The 26,604-nt window shown below is 37.3% G+C and overlaps 1 protein-coding gene and 1 long non-coding RNA gene across 5 annotated transcripts in view; one reads left to right on the top strand and one right to left on the bottom strand.

Moving 5' to 3' along the window:
• Positions 1–2,271, bottom strand: part of LOC102805388 (uncharacterized) — a 156,210-nt gene extending 153,939 nt beyond the window's left edge. For all 4 annotated transcript variants that reach the window (XM_085496191.1, XM_085496194.1, XM_085496193.1 and 1 more), the window contains exon 1: positions 2,173–2,271. The gene's annotated coding sequence lies outside the window, so the exon portion shown is untranslated. The remainder of the gene's footprint in view (positions 1–2,172) is intronic.
• Positions 2,272–11,795: 9,524 nt separating this feature from the next.
• Positions 11,796–15,006, top strand: LOC144341653 (uncharacterized). Its single transcript, XR_014928183.1, has 3 exons — positions 11,796–11,848; positions 14,270–14,314; positions 14,875–15,006. It is a non-coding gene; the product is annotated as an uncharacterized LOC144341653 (long non-coding RNA).
• The last annotated feature ends 11,598 nt before the right edge of the window (positions 15,007–26,604 follow it).

The raw sequence follows: 26,604 nt of genomic DNA, 5'->3' as shown, positions 1-26,604 counted from the left end.
TTTTCGACTTCTTGTTAAAAACCGCAAGTCCAATTGCTTTGATACTACATATATAGGTACTACATGTGGACCTCTCTCAGATTTGTTCATTTTGTGATGATATCTTCAATTCTCTAATTTTGGTGAATATTTTTGTAATTTTTGGTAAAAAGTGATATTTTCGACTTCTTGTTAAAAACCACAAGTCCGATTGCTTTGATATTACATATATAGGTACTACATGTGGACCTCTCTCAGATTTGTTCATTTCATGATGATGTCTTCAATTCTCTAATTTTCGTGAATATTTTTGTAATTTTTGGTAAAAAGTGATATTTTTGACTTCTTGTTAAAAACCAATAGTTCAATTGCTTTGATATTACATATTTAGATACTACATGTAGACCTTTCTCAGATTTGTTCATTTCGTGATGATATCTTGGATTCTATAATTTTGGTGAATATTTTTGTCATATTTGGTAAAAAGTGATATTTTCGACTTCTTGTTAAAAACCAAAAGTTCAATTGCTTTGATATTACATATATAGATACTACATGTAGACCTTTCTCAGATTTGTTCATTTCGTGATGATATCTTCAATTCTCTAATTTTGGTGAATATTTTGGTCATTTTTGGTAGAAAGTGATATTTTCGACTTCTTGTTAAAAACTGTAAGTCCGATTGCTTTGATACTATACATATTGTTCATTTTCTGATGATGTCTTCAGTTCTTTAATTGAAATGTGCATTTCTAACAGCGGAGCTATCTCAGCCGATAGGCTGCTTGTTTAATTTTTAAGTTCATACTAGGTTGAAAACATTTGCAAATTTTATCATATTGCTAGCTGAACATTTGAAAATCATCCGTTATTATGAAAGGCTAAAATCCATTAAAAATAATCATCTTCTGGACTATGCTTCAAATACTGACAATAAAATGAATGGTAATTCTTGGACAGCATTTGTTAAAAGATTATTCACATTAACTAAAATTAGCGATGAATCTAACACTATAGAATTCAAAACCAAATTCAAACAAAGTTACTATAATAAAGTCTGGTTGCCAACGATATTTAAACCAGAAATAAATAAGCTATGTACTTCTAACAAGTTTAAACAATTTTTTTTTATTTTGAACCATATTTAGAACAAATCAAAAATGTGCAACACAGAGTCAGCTTCACTAAGTTTTGCATTTCTTGAGATAGCTTCTTCTTGATTTATTTCTTAGATTTAATAGTCTATTTTTTGCTTGTTTTTTTTTTACCATTGATTTATTGTATGATTTTTTTCATTCATACTAGTCATATTTAACACAATTTTTGTCTATTAGGAAGACAATTTGGGCATTGTACAAACATTGTAACACATTTTGAACAAATCTGGTCTTCAGAATTTAATATATTTATTAAACTTATGTATTATGTTTCTAATATATTTAATGGAGAAAAAGAATTGTTGCAATTTTGGTATATACACTTGCACACGTAAATTTGTTTATTAAATATTAATTAAATAAATAGTGAAAGATAAAGATGGTTTACTGGAATTGAAATTGGTGCTTTGTTACGCTGCTGAAAGTATAAGTTGACTACATACATGATGAAAGATAAGGCTTGGGAGGTTGTACAGATACTCATAATATTGAGAGCTACATGTATTTATTTTAGACAAATTCTCCATTCAATTTATGTACTAAGGAGAATTAGATGACTCATTGGGAGAATATCCCAATCACAAGTATTATACACTATTTTTCCTGTATATTACAAACAAATTCATGGCGAATTTTGTTCACTCTTGAACATTGGTCCACCCTCAAAATGAACGCGGAATGTGTTACATATTTCCGATGAAAAGCTTGCTTATGCCTCAGACCACTATGAAGATACATTCCGGCATTTTGGGATACAGTTCACGGTGGGAATTTTAATGATCGCATAGTGTTGTACAATGTCCGAAGTACGTTCCTGATAAACGCAAACCACGGTTACTAGTTCTAGTTCTAGTAACCGTGCGCAAACACATATACAACTAGGACATATTCCCGTATACACCTCTAACAATAGCGGAACTTGCATTTATATATTTACGCCCAAACCTGCCGATATCACGGGCTGCAAAATGTCGGCGATCAACTAATCCAGTACATTATTGAATTGCTATATATCATATCCAATTTTTCTACGTACCTTTATCTACTAATGCATTCAATATTACACATCTGTTCGATCAACAAAAATCAATTGTACTCGCGCAACCAGTCGTTGTTGTTATCCTTTCGCCATATTGAAAATATCTTACTAAAGTCAACTATAGATGGCGCTCTATAACATAATTTACATACCTCGGGGGCGGAGCTACGTCACAAGACGCAGTACGTATTTACTATAATTAGACATAGTCTTTACCTTGCCGTTTATTCGGTGTTATTTGCTTACTTTACTTCCTATGAGTTTAATAATTATTTCTCAGTACTTATTCACTGTTAAAATGCTGTACCATTACTTTCACCATCCTACTACAGCCAGATCTGAAGGCCTTTGCCGCATTCTGGCCATGCTGTGTGGCGCGTATCGCGTGGACGGGTTTCACGTTCTCTGCACGTAATAAGCTCGGTTATTAAGCATCCTTTTTTGGGGATGCCCGGTGGCCGAGGGGAAGACGTGTAGTGGCGTGAAGCTAGGCGATTAGGTGCCGTACGCGAGCGCCGGTTCGAGTCACGCACGCAGTACGTATTTACTATAATTAGACATAGTCTTTACCTTGCCGTTTATTCGGTGTTATTTGCTTACTTTACTTCCTATGTCGACAGCAACTATGAGTTTAATAATTATTTCTCAGTACTTATTCACTGTTAAAATGCTGTACCATTACTTTCACCATCCTACTACAGCCAGATCTGAAGGCCTTTGCCGCATTCTGGCCATGCTGTGTGGCGCGTATCGCGTGGACGGGTTTCACGTTCTCTGCACGTAATAAGCTCGGTTATTAAGCATCCTTTTTTGGGGATGCCCGGTGGCCGAGGGGAAGACGTGTAGTGGCGTGAAGCTAGGCGATTAGGTGCCGTACGCGAGCGCCGGTTCGAGTCACGCACGCAGTACGTATTTACTATAATTAGACATAGTCTTTACCTTGCCGTTTATTCGGTGTTATTTGCTTACTTTACTTCCTATGTCGACAGCAACTATGAGTTTAATAATTATTTCTCAGTACTTATTCACTGTTAAAATGCTGTACCATTACTTTCACCATCCTACTACAGCCAGATCTGAAGGCCTTTGCCGCATTCTGGCCATGCTGTGTGGCGCGTATCGCGTGGACGGGTTTCACGTTCTCTGCACGTAATAAGCTCGGTTATTAAGCATCCTTTTTTGGGGATGCCCGGTGGCCGAGGGGAAGACGTGTAGTGGCGTGAAGCTAGGCGATTAGGTGCCGTACGCGAGCGCCGGTTCGAGTCACGCACGCAGTACGTATTTACTATAATTAGACATAGTCTTTACCTTGCCGTTTATTCGGTGTTATTTGCTTACGTCACAAGACGTTCCACGTTGCTACGACCCGCACCACTGCATTTCTATGGGCTCTGCGCGCGCTGCTGTGGAACGCCGGTCGAGCCGGAAACAACACAAACTCAACTTTGAAGTAATCCTGAACAACCAAATTTATACATGTTACACACGTAGTGCAAATCTTATTACACTGTTCAGGGGAGTCTCAACAATCATCCCAAAGTACCGTTTTCTGCGAGTTTTGGGCCTTTGTTTTCACCGCGAGGGTTGCCAGGCGGTGAAAATGCCCGGATGTCCGCCCCCGAGGATACCGTAAAAATTGCTTAGGAGCAAAGCCCCGGGGAGCAAAGACAATGGATATATCGTTTTTGGTACATAATCAGCCGTAAAAGGTGGAAAAAGCACTGGGAAATGAGGAGTGAAAGCAAACAAAAGCAATTTGTAATAATAATGTTATCTATTCACCTTTGAATCAGTAAACACTTACAAGAAAAAACAATATAAAACAATAACAAACATGAAAACAATAATAGTAAATACATATACATGCGATACACGTACATAAAGTAGTATTGACCATCGCAAAATGGGTTCACACACAGATATTAAACTAGAGAAAGTAATCGTTTTGTTGTTTTTAATTAATAAAGTGCAGTTGCATTTCAGAGGGTGGACAAGGAGGGAGCTGGTGCAGGTTACAGAAAATAAAAAAAAAGGCCTTTTAAGTTTTTACAAATAATAAAATGAAAGGTTCATTTACAGTAAAAAATGTTTTTTTACACTTCATAGATAAAACAAATTCATAATTACCCTTTTTAATATACATGTATTTGATAATTTGTGTTGAAGAATCAAAATCAAACAATATCACACATTGAATAATCCTTCGGTAAACGCGTTCTGATGTGACAAATCTTCTGGGTTTGTGTGACGCACATGTGAGAATCAGGACAGGAATAAATGTCGAACGTTAACGTGCGATATTATTTCCGGTGTGACATACTTCCCGCGCAGCCGGTGTTCTACTAAGAACAATGTTTTCCAAGGACAATTGCACAATAAAGTGTAGATAATATTGCGTACATGTAATTGTAAAAGTCAGAAAATTTGAGAACACCGTGTTAACTTGGAACGTAAATGGTGTATTACTTTAGCAAATAAGCTTACAAATTAAATATGCATATGATCATGACATAATTTGTACAGATACGGAAGATAAGGGAGGAAACTATTGACAAGTTTTATAGTAACAAATTATAAAAATCTGATACCAGATAAAACATCAGAAATATTCTATACAAGGCGAGACTATGATCATCATAATATGTTGTAAGGATTATAGCTCTTAAGCTTACTAAAAATATACAATTGTATATTTTCATCATTTTATTGAGAAAATAACCATAAATTATAACAAGTTTTGTATTTGCGACTTGAATACTAATAATTTTTAGCTCCGCTTTCATCGAAGGTGACACAGCAACGGATTACTAATCAACTGTCGTTCTTCTTCAACAATTGCATTTGCATCTTCTTCTTGAAAACCGGTAGCCTGAGTGTTTTGATGTTTAGTATACTACTACCTTGGGTGGGTCTCTCTCAGATTTTGTGTCAATATTGTATTTTTGTAAATATTTTGGGTCATTTTTGTAAAAACTGCTATTTTCGACGACTTCTTGAAAACTACTGATTTGATACAATACAATACAATACAATACAATTTTATTTCACCAGATAAATTACATTACAAAGTACAAAACGAAGATAGAGATATACATAACTATCTGGCGAGGACAAGAGAGGTAGTTCTAGTCGAACTAATCTAGTCTCTAGCCCTTGCATATTCACTGATAGCAGAAAAAGATAAGAACAGTGAATACATAAATTATATTAATATATTGTTTAAGAGTACATAATACATAAGGAGAAAAATTATATGAAATATGGTGGTAATAGTGAAATGACAATACTGTAAATTGAATGATAGAGAAATAACAATAAAATTGATGTTCAATTATTTAAAAGAAATTGTTTTAGGGTAAGCTTGAAGCGATTTCTTGATGTTAATGTTTTAATGGAAATTGGAAGATCATTCCAGTGTTTTACTAATGAATATGTTAAACTGTTTTTAGTTGAGCTTAGTTTTACTTTTGGAATTTCAAGTTTGTCAGAAATAACTGAACGTGTCAAATAAGAGTGAGAGATTGAAGAGGCATAATGACCCAGAGAACGAGCATAACGATCGCCCTTCAGGTCATAAATAAACATGCACGTTTGGAACTTGCATAATTTATGCACATCAAGAATGCCCAATCTTTTAAAGAGTTGTGAGCTACTTGCACGGGGATTTGAAAAAGTGGCTAAGCGAATAAATTTTTTCTGTAATTTTAAAATTGGATCTATAACGGTACTAAAAGTGTTGCCCCATATTTCAATACAATAGCTTATGTGTGGAAGAAGAATGAGTGAATTATGTAGTAATATTATAAGTGATTTGGGTAGGTAGTGACGCAGATATGAAATGAGTCCAATCATTTTACTAATTTTTTTAACAATATTATTAATGTGAGGTCTCCAAGTAAGTGATCTGTCGAGAGTGATGTCATGAATTTGTTTTTGCGTATCTGTTAACCGACTTAATTAGTTGATTATTAGCTGAATTGCTGTGTTATGTCCGTCATCGTTTAGGCCTATTTAAAGTTTTGGACGGAACTTGGCTCAGTGATTTGGAACTAATTACGAGATAACCGTCGCTATTCTGACTATTGATTCTGACAGTTGGTATTCGTAGTCATTAATGTAGTGAACGATTAATCAAAAGATATGACGTATTCAGTACTTAGTGTGATTGGCCTTATGATTGAAGGTTACGCCCTAGAGTCTTTTTACTGCTTTGTAATTGGTTAGAGTTTTGAAAATGAATAAAGTTGTTTTAGTTGGTCTTGGGGAGTACAGCAGAACAGACGGAGTCCTGGAGAGCCTTGGGGCGAGTGTTGACGCAGTCTAAAAAAGTCTTGGATCAGCCTTGCGATAGTCTTGGGGATTTTTCCCCAGGGCGCTGTGTCTTATAGAGTGCTCGATTGACCGACTAAGACGAGAGCTGAAACGTATTTCGTTGTGTGTGTCTTATTTGACTGTAAAGCTAAAGTGACTTTCCCGATCCCGTACCTCAAGGGGACGAGATATAGAGACGAGACGAGATTCCCACCTGACACGTATGGAGAAGCCCGTGGAGAAGATTTTTCCCCGTGATAGTGACACCAAGATATAGCACAGAGGAAGCAAGTTCAATAGGAGAGTTATCAATATTTAATAAACTTTGCATATTTGTCTTCTTTTGAACTGTTTTGAAAACCATAAGATTTGTTTTATCAATAGTTATGGTTAGTTTATTTGCCTTGCACCATGTGCAAACCTTATTCAATTCTGAATTAAGTAGGCCAATATCAATAGAATCATTTTAACGGAGTGAAACAGATTTGTGTCGTCAGCAAAAAGCCTAAACTGGAAAATGTTGGATGATTTTACAATATCATTTATATAAATTAAAAACAAAAGTGGTCCAAGAATGGACCCTTGTGGGACCCCTCAAAAAATTACTTTATAAGCTGAATTACAATTATTTAAATTAACATATTGCTGGCGGTCTTCTAAATAAGATTCAAACAAACTCAAAGTAGACCCTCTTATAAAATAATAATGTAATTTAGACAATAATATGGTATGGTTAATGGTGTCAAAAGCCTTTCTGAGGTCTAGATAAATACCAAATGTGATAAAACCGTCATCTATTTGTTTTGAAATCTCAGCAGTAAGGTCAACTAAAGCTAATTTGGTGCTGTGATGCTTACAGAATCCATATTCGTTTTCATCAAGAATTTGGAATTTTTCTAGAAAAGCACACATCTGTTTATTTACTAAAGATTCAAACAATTTGCTAATAATGGGTAACACTGATATCGGCCTATAATTACCAACTTCAAATGCACAACCTTTTTTAAATAATGGAGAAACCCGGGCTATTTTTAATTTATCAGGGAATATACCCGTGTACACAGAACAGTTAAAAATATGAGCCAGTGGTTCAGCAATTTGTTCAGCAGCCTGCTTGATAAGTTTAGGGAACATATTGTCATGTTTGTATCTTTTTCTTTATATATGGACTATGTCTGAAATAAAACCATAATAATAATAATAATAGCCAACTGCTTTATTAGGATCTAATTTATCGATCTCTTTTAAAATATCATGAGCACAAACTGGGCGGAAAAATAATGAATGTGATTGTCTACTATCAAGGTAATCATTGAAGTTGGCATTATAAGTGATTTTAGATGCATAATTTGGACCAACATTAACAAAATACGAATTAAACTTCTCAGCAATATCCCTTCCCTCTGTCACAAATTCATCTGGGTTAGTACTCACTCTAAGTTTATGTGGAAAACGATCATTACATGACTGATTATTCCGCAGTTCGTTTATAACCTGCCATGTTTTATTGCTATTTCCAATAACATTTGCCAGCTTGCCAGAAAAGTAAGACTTCTTAGCAATTTTTAATAATTTTGACAAAATATTACGATAAATTTTGTATTGAATGTGAATTGGTGAACTGGGACTATGTCGCTTAGTTTTTGAGAAAAGTCTATGTTTTGTTTTAATTGAAATGAGAAGCCCCTTAGATAACCATGGTTTTTGTGATGATTTTGATGCAGAATAAATCATTTTCTTAGGTAGATGTTTAGTAATTATATCACTAATAAACAAATTATAAAAATAATCATATGCCAAATTCGGATCCAATAAATTATAAATATTTGTCCAAGAAATATTGGCCATTTCCGCTTCAAATGCATCTGAAAGAAACTGCGAGAAGTCAAATTTATATCTAACCGACTTTCTGTTAAAAACATGATGTAGATCCCTGAATAGGGCAAACACTGGAAAATGGTCACTAATATCAGTTTCAATAGTACCTCCTTCGATGAAATAATCAGAAAAATTTATCAGACAATGGTCTATTGTTGTGCATGTAGTACTAGTTACTCTGGTCGGAACATCTATGATTTGTTGAAAATCATTTTCATTAAGTAAGGTAACATATTCAAATTGTGAAATATTTGTACAACTAACATCTATATTGAAATCACCGAGGATAACACAACGTTTTTTGTTACTTGAAAAATGTTCGAGACAGACTTCAAAACTCTCCAGAAATTCATGTACAGGTGTATTTGGTTTGCGATAGATAACTCCTACTGTGATTTGTTTAATGCCTATTTGTATTTCCACGAATAATGATTCACAGTGACGTAAAGTAATTGAATCAATCATAGTATATGATAATGACTGGTGTATATAAAGACCCACACCACCACCACTGGAGTAGTTGTGGCTATTATTAATAAAGTTATATGGTGGTATTTTATAAATTGAAGTTTCCGAACCGGGATGTAACCACGTTTCAGTAACACCAATTAGAGAAAATTTGCATTTCAATAAACTTAAAAAAGTTGACAGGTCATCAAAGTGTGCACTTAGTGACCGAATATTTAAATGAAGAGCAGATAAATTATTTGATAACAAAGGAAGTGATTCCTTACCATTGAACTCATTTAAAGAATAGGATTGACAGATGCTATGATTTTGTAGTAAACTGTATATTGAGTCTGAATCCATCAATATGATTGGTTGTTGTACATTAAGTACACATAACAATGGTGACATTAGCATATCTTAGTAAGGCTTTCTTCATCGGCAATATGGACCACAGGTGACAATTCGTCTTTCTTTATTAAAATTCTACCATTATGTGTCCATATAAATTTCCATTTAAAATGCTTTCTTTTGATGTTTACCTTTGTCAATAATGATTTCGCCATTGGTGTTAAGTTCTTATTAATATAGATAACATTTGCAGCTCGATACCCGATGTTTGATGAATTGACATCAGCTAGCTTTTTACGATTTTTGAACACAGAATCACGAACTCTTCTTGTAGTAAAACGAACAATAATTGGAGATGGATATTTATGATGTTGTTCACCGGATACCTGACGTTTTCCAAAACGATGCGAAGCATCAATGTCCGACATCGTTACATTATTATCGGCGATTTTAGCAACTTTCAAAGCTATTTCGTCAGTATCCTCGTTATCTGTTTCAGGGATGCCAGTAATAACAATATTTTCCCGTCTCGTATATTGATCCAAATCATTATAATTTCGCTCCAAACTTGAAACCTTTCTTTTTAATAGACCATTTTCAGCAATAAGTAGATGGTTAGTGTTTTGTATTTCCTCTAGTTTCTTTTTATTTTCTTCATAGACATCATTAATAAATTTCATAGCTTTTTCTACCTGCTCCAATTTCCCCTCTAATACGTTGATTTTCTGTAGCTTTTCATTAATACTACGAATTTCACGTAGTATTGTTGCCATATTGTCATCACCATTGTTAGGAGAACCACCTGTTGTGTTGGTATTCACTGTATTCGCCGCCATATCGGCTTCATTCGTGGTAGGAAATCGTTTTACCTTGCATTTTCCACAAAGTGGTAAATTCCCTTGGCACAAAACCACGCCTCGTTTCACGTTACAGTCATTGCACTTCATTATGTAAAGTCACAGAGGTAAAATTACTCACGAATACTGAGTTTTTTTGAATTAGACCAAGAGCTTAGAAAATGTACCTGTTCACTGTTCACTGTCCCACAATGCAAAATACATGTTAATCTCTGTTAGATATTTTCTTTTTGTGACAATAACAACTCAGTATTCTCAATTCTTAGCAATATTTTTTTATGTTTAGTAAAAAAATGATATGTGGTCATTCTTGAGATGTTTGTGGAATCATCAATAGAACTTGAAGGAAACTAAAAGAGACAACCTTTTTTTCACATTTATTCTAGTAAAACGATAGAATAGTTGAATTACAAAAAAAATGCGACAAGTATTACAACGTCAGGCAAAATAATGTCAATTCTTTACAACACATCTAGTGTTTGTATGTTGAACTTCCACGTATGCTCGCCAAGATACGCACAAGCAGAGATGGCTCGTAAGCCGGGGTATTTGAAACCGAAATTGTCATCTAAGCGTTAGGCCGTCGCTGATTGGCTGCTGAGCTGGAATGTCAATTTTTAGTTTTAAATACCCCAGGAAAGTGTTCTAGGTTCTTCGTGTAATTATGTGTTCGTATGCAAGGAATTTTTCCACACAAAAACGACGAATTCGACCAAAGTTTGGTATCGGTTGACTTAATATAACCCCAACGGACCGTATTTTTTGTGAAAGATTGGTATTTTTGTTCTGATTTGTAGGAATCTGAAAAACGCCTTTCACAACTTATTTACATGTATTTAGTTTTATGCGTCATTCAAGATGGCGGCCCCATATAGTAAATATCGTTATTTATTTTATTATCACGTGTGCGCCAGCTGACTGTGGATCGGACATACCTGTACGGTGGTATTTTATTAATACGTATGATGATCCGAGGCTTCTTGGTGCGGAATTAACAACTAACGACAATAGTAAACTCTTCTTCTTGTGTGTTTACCTCCCTACAAACTATGGTGACAATGATAGATACATTTGTAGACTACCTTGGTAAGATTAGTGCGATAGTGCAAGACTGTCGTACGCCCAATGTTATGGTTATTTGGGACTGGAACGCCGATCCTATTACAACTTCAAACTTTGGTGAAGAAATGAATGAATTCTGTAACAATGCTGGTTTAATTATTTCTGACCTTGAATTCATTGGTACATTTAATGAAGCTTTTATTTTTCTCAGTGACTCTCATGGTAAAACGTTCTGGTTGGATCACTGTATCTCCTCAGTGAATGCACATCCTTCTATTGTAGACATTAATATTTGATATGATTATGTCACTTCTGATCACATGCATGTTTCTATCACGTGTCATACTGGGTCTTTGCCAAGTGTAGCGCCATCTACCACTGGACGCAATGATCCCGGGATTCGCCGTAGGCGGCAATATTTTCATGCGAGGTTAATTTTGGATCACCAGGTCATTCCTAAACGCGTAATTAGGACTGAGACGAGAATCAATTTTGGGTGCCAGAAATCAACCAAAGACGCTTATTTGGGTATGATTTGCGCTGTCAAGACAAAGTTCGGGTTAATAAAATAAGATTGACGACGTTTTCCCAGGAGAAAAAAATGAATTATTTGTTGAAAAAAGCGGAGAAAAATCGTGACGTCGACTCTACGCATGCAATTTAGCGTCATGGAAATTGTCTACAGTACACGTACACGCATCTTTCGATGACGTAGATTATTTTGCCAGTCAGGCCAGGACGCCGTACATACCATGTACTAATAGAAGGTAAGAGCTCTTGCCCTTTTCCACAAATTTTAAAATATTCTTAACAGTTGCTTTACCTATAAAACTCTGCACACCATGCTATGATTATTCAGTGTTTTGAACTAAACGACTCATCGCTTAGCAAAGCCGATTTTCAGGATTTATTGACACATGATGTCATGAATCAGGGAATCTAATGGCCAAAAATAAATCGCCAAATATTGCATCGTGCATAAATGATGACAGCGATTTACTAGGCCTATGGCTTGTGAACTCATATGATTTGTGTGATGTGCACATATACGGTTAGCTGTGGAATCATAGCCTTATGTTGCCGACCGCATTATTTACGTGACTGACTCTGGCCGGCCCATAGGGCTATGGGACCTTGTGCGACTGAATACCGGTTAAAATCCACATGCCAAATTTGGTCGTCGCGAAAATCACATTTTAAGACCTTCGAAAGTACTCACTATGTTTATTTACTTCCAAACAATGACCAGAACCTATTTGCGCTGTGAAATGATGACGGTGGTCATAAAAAATTGACTTTATTTACCGTACACCGAGTCGCAGAAAAATAACAAGACGAAAGACGCCATTTTGTATTCCAGAGTTTATAGCAAATTACGCGAGACCTATCATTTTGTACCACGTGATCGAAATCAGTAGATAAATTGCGTTTATGCAACTAGTTTCTATTATTAAACAAAAATCATACAATTATAAATAGTGTATGTGATTGCTTTCTTGGAACAATTAGAATAACGGGAAGAGTGAGTTTTATTCTTCCACCACTGCATCACATGACCACCAAACGAGATTACATTTATTCTGCGCTAGGGAGTGTGGGATGTCAATGGCTGCCGTTTTCTCGAAATTTGCTTGGTTTCCGCGGTAATTGTTTGAAAATATCACAAATTATTGCTTATTTATAAACACAAATTGCAAACAAAAGTTTGTATGTTATTCATCCAGCGATCAAATCACAATAAAGGTACGTCACACCATCGTAATCGAAAGCAAAAGCGATTTAATTTACGTTTGCCAGATTTCTGTTTTTAAACGGTGATAGATCCCGTAGCTCTATGTTCGACGTAAAACAACAAAATTAAAAAAAAGACGTCCAAATGAAATTGTGAGGGCGAAATTCGATTGTAGGTCGCACCAAAGAGCTACGGAACCGCAGCTAATATACGGTGCGACTATTAATAATTACCTAACCTACCGGTCCTTCACGGCCACAGTTGTCATGATGCATCTCAATAAAATAGCATCCAAAACCAAAATAAGGCCGATATGTGTAAATACTTGTACATTAATAGTCTGGTCACTGCAGCCAGCAATAATGAAATTGCAAGAATGGCATTGGCAAAATGATGACCTCGGATGTAGCCATGTCTAGGGCATGGATATGATTTATAGTTTTTGCCCATTAATGAAATGTTATAGTGTCTATGAAGTATGTGATCATGATTAATTATTTGTGACCACGCCATTGTTTATTCGGCATAGGCTACCACACATTGTATAATATTGAGCAAAAAGTCATGCAAAAAATTGCATTTGATTCACCACATTGGCATGGCTTGCTGTACCCCTCTTACCATCTTTTTCATGACCATTGTTTGGCCCACTACAATTTTCTGGTGATTTAGGCGGATTTTTGTCACATGCAAGAAACAGCAAGAGCTGCAATGTGTACATCAAAAATGCTCTTATCATGATCATGTGATGTTGCTATTGTAGGTAAATGGCCACAGCAGGAATGTACATAACTGTTATTTATTAGGCAGAAACTGATAGGGGCCAATTCCTTGTGCTGATGTCTACATTCACATGTACATCGGTGAAAGTTTTGCTGTCACCAGCTGCCATTTTTGAAATAGTGTCACCGATCAACAGTTCAGGCTACTCACCTCAACCTTAATCAATGACATGTGTTGTCATTTGTTAATAAGGCCAAATTTTATTTTTATGGAAATGAATAAATCTAAAATAATAAAATCCCTGCCTAACTACCCAATATTTTTTACCCTAATACTGGAAACACCAAATTTGTTTTCATTGGCCTCATAATGGTTTGAGATCTTTTTAATATGGTCGACATAAATGAGGGATAAACTGGTATTCTGTATAAACAGGTCCATGCATTTACATTCTATGTTTCTGGTTTGATGTTGACTCATTTACAGCCCTGTCATTGGTGATACCAGGATTTTACTCCTTATAGCATGTGTGTGGGCTGTCTTATGCAAACCAACAATGCTGTTTTTGCACTTGGCCAATTCACTCCGGTTATATGTCAGATGGCACATTGCCATGCGATAAATTCATTATTTTTACGAGTTCTATCAGTCTGATGGGATTGATATCATCAATGATATTCCTATGAAGTACAATTACATTTCATATAGTCTCTTTGCACCTACTTTATTTCAGATTCATTCTGAATGGACAGTTGGATGAACACACAATAGCCTAAAAGTAAGGGAGTATATTTGTACGACACCCTGTAACTTTGCATGATATGGGTCTATAATACTGTCTTGTACAATGTTGTAAACAGTTAACTACTGGTTTTGTACAGTTTATTGTTGCTGCATATATACAGACAACAAGATATAATATTTTCGGCAATATGACTACTACCAAATTGGTTGTTGGTGGTGATACCTATCATTTGGGTCTTCCGTCAACACTTATGCGCTTTTGCACCATGAGTCGTTTCATGCACATCATACCAGATTTAATCATGACACTATGTTGACAACACTAATTTACCTCATTATAATGTAAATGAGCATAACCTGTGTTTATTTGCAATGAGAGGATGCTTGAATGCACAGTAGTGCTTTCAGCATCCTCTCGCCAGTTATTTACAATGTGCCTCAAGATTTAATTATGGAAAGTCCAATCATTTCCAAAGCATTATCTATTTCAACAATGTTCTTCCTATTGAACATTCCTCTTCTCAACACCTTACTCAAATCATTCATTACCTTCATATAATCCTTACCACTTACTTGTTTTCTATTTTCTTCCAGGCGAGATAATTCAACCATCACCTGTACCTCCTACTGGTTAATCTTGACAATTATTTTTACTTTATTCTTACTCGAATGTTTTTTGTAAACTTGTTGTTTATTGTTGGTTAAAATAAAAAAATAAAAACTTTATTATTTCCTTGTTCATAACAGACAATTATTTTATTCACACTATTTTACCTGGTTGTCTTCCAACTAGTCTGCTAGTGATGTCTAATAGCAACTGGCCAAATTACAATCGAGTGGTGGGTGGGTCACAGTCAAATACAAATAAGCCATTCACTGCCAAAGAACAAATATAATCATTCTTTCCGATCAAGTACTTTAATCTCACCTCTTGATTCAAATGTCATAACCAAATGACTTAAAACATCACCTACTTCGTATAACACACAACACCTTATTCACATAATTGTTCATTCATGTATACATTGTCACAGCAAATCAAATCAAATGGCTCAAGCAAATCATTTGCCCATATTAACTATAGCCTCTTCTGTAAGCCATCTAATACTTGTGGCTTGTGTTTCAATTACATAATGTTAGTCAAAAAATGTCAGCTTCTATTATTTGAACACTCGGGGGGGGGGGGAACACAATCCCATTATCAGGTCACGTTTATATTGCGCTGGTCCGGCTAACTCTGGATCTGAAACCCGCAATGCAAAAATTAACTGGCCCAAAGAGAGCACTTATATTCTTAACCAGTATCGTCAACGGACGGAAATGTGCCTTAGAAACATCGATATTCCGGTGGATGCAATTATGTTCGTATCAGCTGACTGCTGTCGCAGTGACCACAATGACATGATTACTCGATATTATGGACAAATTATTGGTTCCTTGGGAAGTGCTGATGACGAAACATTTATTAGAAAATCAACCAGACGTTTTGTGGCTGTACCTGGTTAGAATTAGGTAGTTAAAGAGGCACATGACACTGCTCGCAATTATTTTCATTCTTGGCGTGACTCTGGTAAACCTAGATATGGTTTTGTGTACCAGATGATGCACAGATAGAGATCACAATTCAAACTTAAGTTGCGCTACTGCAGAAATAATAAGATCCAATTCGAGTCAGACAATCTGGCCAAGTCGTTGATGAACGAAGATCGGCGGATATTTTTGAAACAGGCTACGACGGCATATAACGCGCCTCTTCCATGTGCTATTGACGGTTGCTCCCGTGAATCGAATACTGTGAACATGTGGGCTAACCATTTTAATACGATTTTAAATTCTGTTAATAATGATATTTATAAAGCTAAAGTGCAGCAATATGTTTCAGTTAATACTGTTCTGCAGTCTTGAGCTAGAGAAATCATGTAATTCTCTAGCCTGGTAATCTCATTGCATCTGTCAATGTGTCTGTCAGCAATGCTTATACACGGAACTGTTCCAAGAAGGTTGATTGAAGTTGAACTGCTTCCAATGGCTAAGAACAAATGTGTAAATATGACCAGCAAAGATAATTATCGACCCATTGCCATAACAGTTTTAACTACAGTCTTTGAACAAATTCTTCTAAACAGATGTCAGAATTATCGTGTTTCTTAACTCTGAAAGAAATTATTAAGCATTACAATTCCCGTGAATGTCATGTATTTGTTTGCTTTCTCGATGCATTTAAGGCATTTGACAAGGTCAGTCATTGGACCTTGTTATGCGGATGACATGTGTGTAATAGCGCCCTCTATAAAAGGACTGCGAAAACTGTTGAAAACAAAGTGTATGTACTTTCCATCCAAGCTGAACATTCTGTCTCAGGTTAGACTGATGAACCTGGACATAGAATTTGTCTGGCAGATTACGTATATGGGTCTTAGGGTCACGTGCGACATGAAGGATAATGCAGACATTGACCACCAACGTCGCTTGTTTTGTGTGAGAGCAAACCTACTTCTTAGGAAATTCGTTAAGTGCAGCTATGATGTTAAACGTATATTGTTTAAACCGACATGTAGACTATAAATGGAACCCTTAGCAATAGGGATTAGTTCGTTACGCGTCCTGCTGCTATACACAGCTCCGGTAATTGTTCAGTAAATTGCGTTTTTCGGTGTACTATGTTGTACCAAAAATGCATAGGTGTGACTGTGAATATACTACGGTAGCCTTGATGTGACGTTACGATTGTCATCCCAAATAGCGTGTACGTTTAGATTTCGATCAAGTAATGACAGAAATGATCACGGATCAACCAACGCGTTACCAGTCAACGTACCCCATGACGAGCTGGCTAACTTATCCAAACATTTAGTTAGTTTATAATCCAAATCTGCTTATCCGTGTAGCGGATTCAGTGAAAACAAAGGAGTCTCAGTCAGAACAAGACTCCGAGAGCCAGAAAATACATGTATTTCCACAGCTTGTAAAACACTGAAAATATTCACGTGTCCGGAATATCGGCCGTTCTTTTCTGCGGTCATTTTGCTTTTCCATTCAGTGTTACTTTTATTTGCGTTGAAAATAAAAACAAGAGTTTTCCGTGTTATAAATGAGCATGTATTTTTTTATGTTCGATTAAAATCTGTGAACCAAAAGAAGGCTAGTTTACAGTGGTGAGTACTGGGTTCCGGCCGATCGACAACCGGCTATTGTCCCCCTAGTGTCACGTTACGGTACATGTTCTTTTTCCCTTTGGGTAGATTGACGGCGGGTCTGTGCTGTGCCAGTATCACTGTCATATGCTCATTGAATTCGAATATGAACGACATGATTTTGTTTTCTATTACTCGTCATATAAGCCTTTCCGTAGGTTTGGTGTGCCAGACAAAATGGTGGCGAGATATTTTGACGAGTTCAGTTATTTGAACTTTATCATGAATCGTATTATTTATTTGATATTAATCTACACCGTATTGTAATATTTGTAACTATAAATATACTAGCCATGGACTCGGTGGTGGTGCTGATATATGGTTCAATATATTTTCATGTTTAATAATGCATGGCCCGGACACCTATTTCGAACGAGATGCTGATCACCTAGCTGGAAAACAATTCGATAAAAGGTCGCGAGTACCACGATTTTATTCAAGTGCGATATGATAAATCCTCTGGAGAATCCCTCTTTGGAGTCGTGCATTATTTGAAAACAACATTTTAACATTGTATTTTATTCATGAGAGTGTCTGCATAAACCTTTGCCTATAGCATTCTGGTGTAAAAACAAATGTTTCAACTGTATGACACTTTACCGTGGTTATCATAACATGTAGTGAAAATATACGTTTCAACTTTTATTTTGGCGCATTACCTGTGGTTTTGTTTTCCCCAGGACAAGCCATTTTTCGTCTCGTTGACTTCCTGTCTGACATACTTGTGATTGTTTTGAAATGTGTTTCCATGTCAATTTGCGTGCATACGTAATGAAGCATTGTGACACCATGTTGAAAAAAAAAATCTGACGAAGTGACATTCTGACAAAAATAAATCCAGTAAAAGTCAATTGAGTTGGCAGTTAGTTACGACTGCCCCTTGAATGCATTTTTTTTTCTCAAATACATTTCAGAACATGGATATATTTAACATCGGTGAGGATGTTTTGAAAGAAAATAATAAACGTGTTAGAAAAAAATTAGAAAATAATAACTTTTTTCCACGGCGTGGCACTGTTTACTGCAAACTGCACTTAGGTTTGCTTTATAATCACAAATATGTCATCACTCATACATGATTTTATTATAACTCGTTCATATAAGTACGGTAGGTTCTTTTATGCTGCTAAAATGAGTCGTGCAGCCGAGAAAAAGCTTGCACACAATTTATAACCTATCCACAGACAGTCGAAATAATAAATGGGTGATGTATGGACCCACAGTCACGCGTATCCCGAATTGTTCGGGGATCACTTGATGATATTTACATATGCCCTAGACAAAATATTAGTTACTTGTTGGGCGTACGTAAATATCATCTAGTGACTATGTAACCCCAAACAATTTGGGATACGTGTGACTGTGCTATTACACTCAGTATAGACACATTATCCAATTTTCATTTCCGATTAATACGTTCCGGGACTCCGTTGTACTATAAACAAACAACGGAAGTCATAATATTCTTATATCGATCGCTATTTTATTTGTGAACAAATTACAAGTACCAATATTCTGTCAAACTTTGAAAATGACCTCCGGTATCGGTTTTGCCAACTCTTGCTATCATATGATATATATTACGAATATTTCAGTCTATTGGCTGAAATTTGCGGTTGCGCCAACTTTAGATGAACGCACAAGATGTCTTTATCGTCGTGATCGATTTATTACCATTTCCACGTTTTACTGACTACCGTGACCCCGATCGGAACTATATATGATCGTAGGTATTTGTGTTTTTCGATTTGGGCCATTTCCCCTTTGGTTCTAGCCGCCATTTCGCCTGTTTGTCACTTTACCATGTATTGTTTGAAAGCAGTTTATTCATGTCAATATCGCAATGAGAGTGATGATTTATTGCAGATTCCCCCACAAAAGGTTTTCAACTTGTAGTTTTGACGCAGTTCATGTACTAAATATGCCTGACTACAAATCTCCATGCTCCATTTTTAAAATATTTGTTATAGTGTTTGAATGTGTACTGCGTCTTCTGTGGTGAAAAACAACAATGATACAATGTAAGCGAGTAGCTTATTCAGATGCGTGTACGTCTCTCGTCCGCACTGATTGTGAATTTATATGCGTGTCATCCCCACAGAAATCACACTGTAAACACCAACCTGACAATGCTGACACCACAGTCCCTCTATATGATAGAGGGACTGTGCTGACACGTAAATTGAGTATGATGCGAATTTTCGTTATTTTTACCGGCAAGTAAGTCGATGATTTTTGAGGGAGTTTATGTTCTATTTCGGTCATTTTTTTTGTTTTCGTCTATGCCAGAAAATAAACAACGACGGAAGCGTACGTTCGGACTTGAGGACTCGTCGAAATACGAATTTAAATACAGTTTAATCTGCTTTCTGGCCTGAGTAACGCATGATATTTCATCGATATCTTACACTACAATGTCACTCAATTTATGACTTGATTTATGACCGGTCGATTTCTGTAACAAGCGAATATAACCCGGCACCTCGGTCACTAAAAAAGACCGTGTCGAAACTATACTCTTCAATGTAATCACAGTGACTAAACCGTGATGTAATGGATCTCAGTTTGCTATTTTGAATAATCTGTTTGTAAATATACCAAGAGGATTACGATGTTCTGTAAACACACTCTGTGCTGATAACGAGAAACTAATTAACACTAGACATTATGCATAGCCACTCCCCAATAAACAAGTATTATCTTGCGGCCCGGCTGCAAGACATGGGCCTTTAAAACATATTGTTATAATATTTATTGTTCACAGTTGTGGTGTTTTTTTTTTTAACGAAGCGACTCTTAATTCTTTAAAGGTTTCTTATAACATCTTATTCCGTAGCCTTTTTTGACTATCCATATGACCACAGTGCCCGATCTATGTGTTGCTAACCGTGTCAAATCATTTTATGAAATTTACTGGAATATTGTATATAAATTTAAAGAGCATGCTCGTCCAACAGTATATTTGCTACGTTCACACGACAGCATTTTATCGGAGCCCAAAGGCTCGAGCCAGCAAAAATGGCCGTGTGAACGCGTTCGGCTCGAGCCGGCTCGAGCCAAGTTCGGCTCCACTAAACCCTCGGGGTTGAACTCCGATAGAGTTGAGTCCCGGCATGGCTCCAAACGTGTAAACGCATCGGGGCCCAACTATCGGAGCCGAAATCACGCCCTCAATCGTCTTCTTCGAGTAACCTCTCATTTCAATTATGGCGGAGACAACATCTTTCATAATTTCACGCAATTCCCGCTTGAATAAGAGGTACGCGTCCTAGTGCATAGTAACGAATCATTGCGATAGATTGATAGCTCAATGGGAAACAAAAAATGGCGTACGAAATTATGCGACAAAAACTTGAAAGAACGACTGAACGGAAACTTTTTAAAGACACTAAAGATAAAAATCGTAGAAGCGATCGCGGTACGGTGACGTGTTCCTGGTAGGTTTAGATTCTTCCATAGTCCGTCTATGATAGATAGAGAGAATCTGTGATTCTTCCTAGGAGTTTTAATAGATATCACCACAGTTGAATAGTTACAAAATGGTAATTTTGCATGACAATAACTTGAGCGAATAGGCTGTATTAAACGTATTTTAGCTGCCGTGTTTCCTGTTTATTCGAGATACTAGTACCAAATTTAAAATACCAGTCATTGTCTTTTCTACCTCCATGGTCAGGCTCCTTTTTCTCCTAGCTCAACAGCATCATGCCATGTAAAGAAAAAAGCACAAGCACGACACTAAAATCGTTTTCAGTCACTAATTATTCAAGGACACTGTTCCGCTCGGCTCTGATCGAACTGAATCTAACTCTGGCAGATCTCGGCTCTCGTTCGGCTCCCGACCGTATGAACGCATTGTAGATAATCTCCTGTTAATCCGTGGGAGGAGCAGTAGTTCGGCTCCGATAGAATGCTGCCCTGTGAACATAGCAATTGACTGGTTTATGGAACAGTGACGTGAGATGGAGGTCAGCCTTGTTACAGCGTTAGAATGAAATGCTTTACTAAGACGTTATGTGCAATTACGTAACAGCAATCGATCTATTGTTTCCTGTTTATAGTTCTTATTCATTCCAGTATTTATTTACTATTTTGTTGTTGATATGGACTCATTTGTCTGAAACAAAAAAAATATAAAAACAAGTGTATTATTCCGGGATATGCCTAATCCTGATATTACCAGGTATATAATTCCAGTTCACAAGAGTTTCCAACCATGAGAATAGAGTCACATATGTGATATAATGAGAATAGCGTTACGTGTGCGATATATCCAGAATAGAATTACATATGTGATATAGTGAGAATAGAGTTACGCATGTGATACAGTGAGAGTAGCGTTACATATGTGATATAGTGAGAATAGAGTTACATATGTGATATAGTGAGAATAGCGTTACCTTTGCGATATATTCAGAATAGAGTTACATATGTGATATAGAGAGAATAGCGTTACGTGTGCGATATATCCAGAATAGAATTACATATGTGATATAGCGAGAATAGAGTCACATATGTGATATAGTGAATAGAGTTACATATGTGATACAGTGAGAATAGTTACATATGTGATATAGTGAGGTTAGAGTTACATTTGCGATATAGTAAGCATAAAGTTAAGCATGCGATATAGTGAGAATAGAGTTACATATGTGATATAGTGTGAATAGCGTTACGTGTGCGATATATTCAGAATAGAATTACATATGTGATATAGTGAGAATAGAGTAACATGTGTGATATAGTAAGCATACAGTTACGCATGTGATATAGTGAAAATAGAGTTACATATGTGATATAGTGAGAATAGAATTACATATGTGATATAGAATAGCATTACGTGTGGGATATATTCAGAATAGAGTTACATATGTGATATAGTGAGAATAGCGTTACGTGTGCGATATATCCAGAATAGAATTACATATGTGATATAGCGAGAATAGAGTCACATATATGATATAGTGAATAGAGTTACATATGTGATATAGTGAGAATAGAGTCACATATATGATATAGTGAATAGAGTTACATATGTGATATAGTGAGGTTAGAGTTACATATGTGATATAGTGAGAATAGAGTTACATATGTGATATAGTGAGAAGAGAGTTACATATGCGATATAGTGAGAATAGAGTTACATATGTGATATAGTGAGAAGAGAGTTACATATGTGATATAGTGAGAAGATAGTTACATATGCAATATAGTGAGAATAGAGTTACATATGTGATATAGTGAGAAGATAGTTACATATGCGATATAGTGAGAATAGAGTTACATATGTGATATAGTGAGAATAGAGTCACATATATGATATAGTGAATAGAGTTACATATGTGATATAGTGAGGTTAGAGTTACATATATGATATAGTGAATAGAGTTACATATGTGATATAGTGAGAATAGAGTCACATATATGATATAGTGAATAGAGTTACATATGTGATATAGTGAGGTTAGAGTTACATATGTGATATAGTGAGAATAGAGTTACATATGTTATATAGTGAGAAGATAGTTACATATGCGATATAGTGAGAATAGAGTTACATATGTGATATAGTGAGAAGAGAGTTACATATGTGATATAGTGAGAAGAGAGTTACATATGTGATATAGTGAGAATAGCGTTACGTGTGCGATATATTCAGAATAGAATTACACTAATCTGTGATATAGTGAGAATATGGTAACGTGTGTGATATAGTGGGAATAAAGTTATGTATTAATATAGTGAAAATAGACTGTACGTGTTGCATATATTTAGAATAGAGTTACATATGTGATATAGTGAGAAGAGAGTTACATATGTGATGTAGTGAGAAGAGAGTTACATATGTGACATAGTGAGAATAGCGTTATGTGTGCGATATAATCAGAATACAATTACATTTGTGATATAGTGAGAATATGGTAACGTGTGTGATATAGTGGGAATAAAGTTATGTATGAATATAGTGAAAATAGAGTGTACGTGTTGCATATATTCAGAATAGAGTTACATATGTCATATGTACAGGAATATGCTTTTGCCGCCTTCGGCTACTATGGGAAAATGTAACTATAATTTTGTGACTCTTTTGTCCAGTATGGTCCAAAGAAATAATGTAACTTCTGAAAGGGCAAGAGGAAAGAGATACTGCAGTAAATCGTTGATGATCAGATTTTCACGTATTTTTTGCGATGTGCGGGTGGCCTATTTATAGCAATAAATTTTATTATTATAACCAAATACTGTTTTGAGAACAAATGCTCAGCTGAAACAGTTACATATAATGAAACAATATTACGTCATTAATCAAATAGTACGTGTATTAATCCATATATAAATGAGACAAATGCGGTAAACAACGCATTACTGTGATAGCATGTGACCAGTATTCGAAAGGCCTTTGGAGGCGTGTGTTTTTTTAAAAGTAACCGAGCATAAACAAAACAACAATCCCCCTATATGTCCTTGTCCAGGTGTTTTTATCATTTATATAATATAAAAATATCTCTACGAATAGTATAACTTTTTTAGTTTACCTCATGTGGTCAATATGGAAATGGGGCTCATTATTATAAAAACTAGTGGGGGACATTCCAAGTTTTTTTGTTATCTAATGACATTCCAATACCCAGCTAGAGATAGGAGGTTTTAGGATCTTTTCGCGTCAAAAATGTCAGCCGACTTCAAAAGCGACTTTGGATTCCGTGTCAACAAACAATGTCATTCACGCGTGTTTTATACGTCACATGGGAAGACTGTGACAATTTGAATCGAACCCAATCGATTGTCCTTGTGGTAATTTGTCACATTATAGGCAGTTGTGAGTATATTCCCTAAGCTGTCACGTGGCTTGTCATAAGCTGTCACGTGTATCTGGTATGTTTCTGACGCAAGCACTGAGACATTTATAGAAAAACGTCTCGGTTCAACTATTTCAACTTTACAACTCATGACGACATTATATGGCTGGACAACAAGAAAACGTCTCTCTTCGAAATGAAACTCGTGAGAAAGTATTCCCAGAAGATAACTTCTTCGACTCTAGATACCGAGGTGGGAATTGACACGTTGTGTCGCGTGATTTAATTCATTTCACAGTACCCAGTCCAGACCAGTCTATAGCGGGGCCGCACGCTTTAATTCATTTCACAGTACCACTCCAGGCCCGTCTATAGCGGGGGCTGCACGCTTTAATTCATTTCACAGCACCACTCCAGGCCCGTCAATGGCGGGGCCGCACGCTTTAATTTATTTCACAGTACCACTCCAGGCCCGTATATAGCGGGCGGCACGCTTTAATTCATTTCACAGTACCACTCCAGGCCCGTCTATAGCGGGGGCCGCACGCTTTAATTCATTTCACAATACCACTCCAGGCCCGTCTATGGCGGGGCCGCACGCTTTAATTTATTTCACAGTACCACATCAGGCCCGTCTATGGTGGGGCTGCACGCTTTAATTCACTTCACAGTACCACTCCAGGCCTGTCTATAGCAGGGCCGAACGCTTTAATTCATTTCACAGTACCATTCCAGGCCCGTCTATAGCGGGGCCGCACGCTTTAATTCATTTCACAGTACCATTCCAGGCCCGTCTATAGCGGGGGCCGCACGCTTTAATTCATTTCACAGTACCGCTCCAGGCCCGTCTATGGCGGGGACCGCACGCTTCAATTCATTTCACAGTACCACTCCAGGCCCGTCTATAGCGGGGGCTGCACGCTTTAATTCATTTCACAGCACCACTCCAGGCCCGTCAATGGCGGGGCCGCACGCTTTAATTTATTTCACAGTACCACTCCAGGCCCGTATATAGCGGGCGGCACGCTTTAATTCATTTCACAGTACCACTCCAGGCCCGTCTATAGCGGGGGCCGCACGCTTTAATTCATTTCACAATACCACTCCAGGCCCGTCTATGGCGGGGCCGCACGCTTTAATTTATTTCACAGTACCACATCAGGCCCGTCTATGGTGGGGCTGCACGCTTTAATTCACTTCACAGTACCACTCCAGGCCTGTCTATAGCAGGGCCGAACGCTTTAATTCATTTCACAGTACCATTCCAGGCCCGTCTATAGCGGGGCCGCACGCTTTAATTCATTTCACAGTACCACTCCAGGCCAGTCTATAGCGGGGGCCGCACGCTTTAATTCATTTCACAGTACCGCTCCAGGCCCGTCTATGGCGGGGACCGCACGCTTCAATTCATTTCACAGTACCCACTCCAGGCCTGTCTATAGCAGGGACCGCACGCTTTAATTCATTTCATAGTACTGCTCCGGGCCTGTATATGGCGGCGCGCACGCTTTAATTCATTTCACAGTACCCACTCCAGGCCCGTCTATAGCGGGACACAACTTTAATTCATTTCACAGTACCCACTCCAGGCCCGTCTATAGCAGGGCCGCACGCTTTAATTCATTTCACAGCACCACTCCAGGCCCGTCTATAGCGGGGCCGCACGCTAAAATTCATTTCACAGTACCCACTCCAGGCCCGTCTATAGCAGGGCCACACGCTTTAATTCATTTCACAGAACCACTCCAGGCCCATCTATGGCGGAGCCGCACGCTTTAATTCATTTCACAGTACCACTCCAGACCTGTCTATAGCGGCGGGCCGCATGCTTTAATTCATTTCACAGTACGACTCCAGGCCCGTCTATGGCGGGGCCGCACGCTCAAATTCATTTCACAGTACCACTCCAGGCCCGTCTATAGCGGGGCCGCACCCTTTAATTTCTTTTCACAGTACCACTCCAGGCCCGTCTATAGCGGGGCCGCACGCTCAAATTCATTTCACAGTACCACTCCAGGCCCGTCTATAGCGCGGCCGAACCCTTTAATTCATTTCACAGTACCCACTCCAGGCCCATCTATAGCGGGCCGCAGGCTCTAATTTATTTCACAGTACCCACTCCAGGCCCGTATATAGCGGGGCAGTTACCTTTAATTCATTTCACAGTACCACTCCAGGCCCGTCTATAGCGCGGCCGCACCCTTTAATACATTTCACAGTACCCACTCCAGGCCCGTATATAGCAGGGCCACACGCTTTAGTTCATTTCACAGTACCACTCCAGGCCCGTATATAGTGGGGCGGCACGCTTTAATTCATTTCACAGTACC

Source organism: Saccoglossus kowalevskii, chromosome 22 (assembly GCF_978046115.1).
Source record: "Saccoglossus kowalevskii chromosome 22, keSacKowa6.1, whole genome shotgun sequence".
Lineage (NCBI taxonomy): Eukaryota > Metazoa > Hemichordata > Enteropneusta > Harrimaniidae > Saccoglossus > Saccoglossus kowalevskii.
This window is presented reverse-complemented; position numbering and strand designations above follow the sequence as displayed.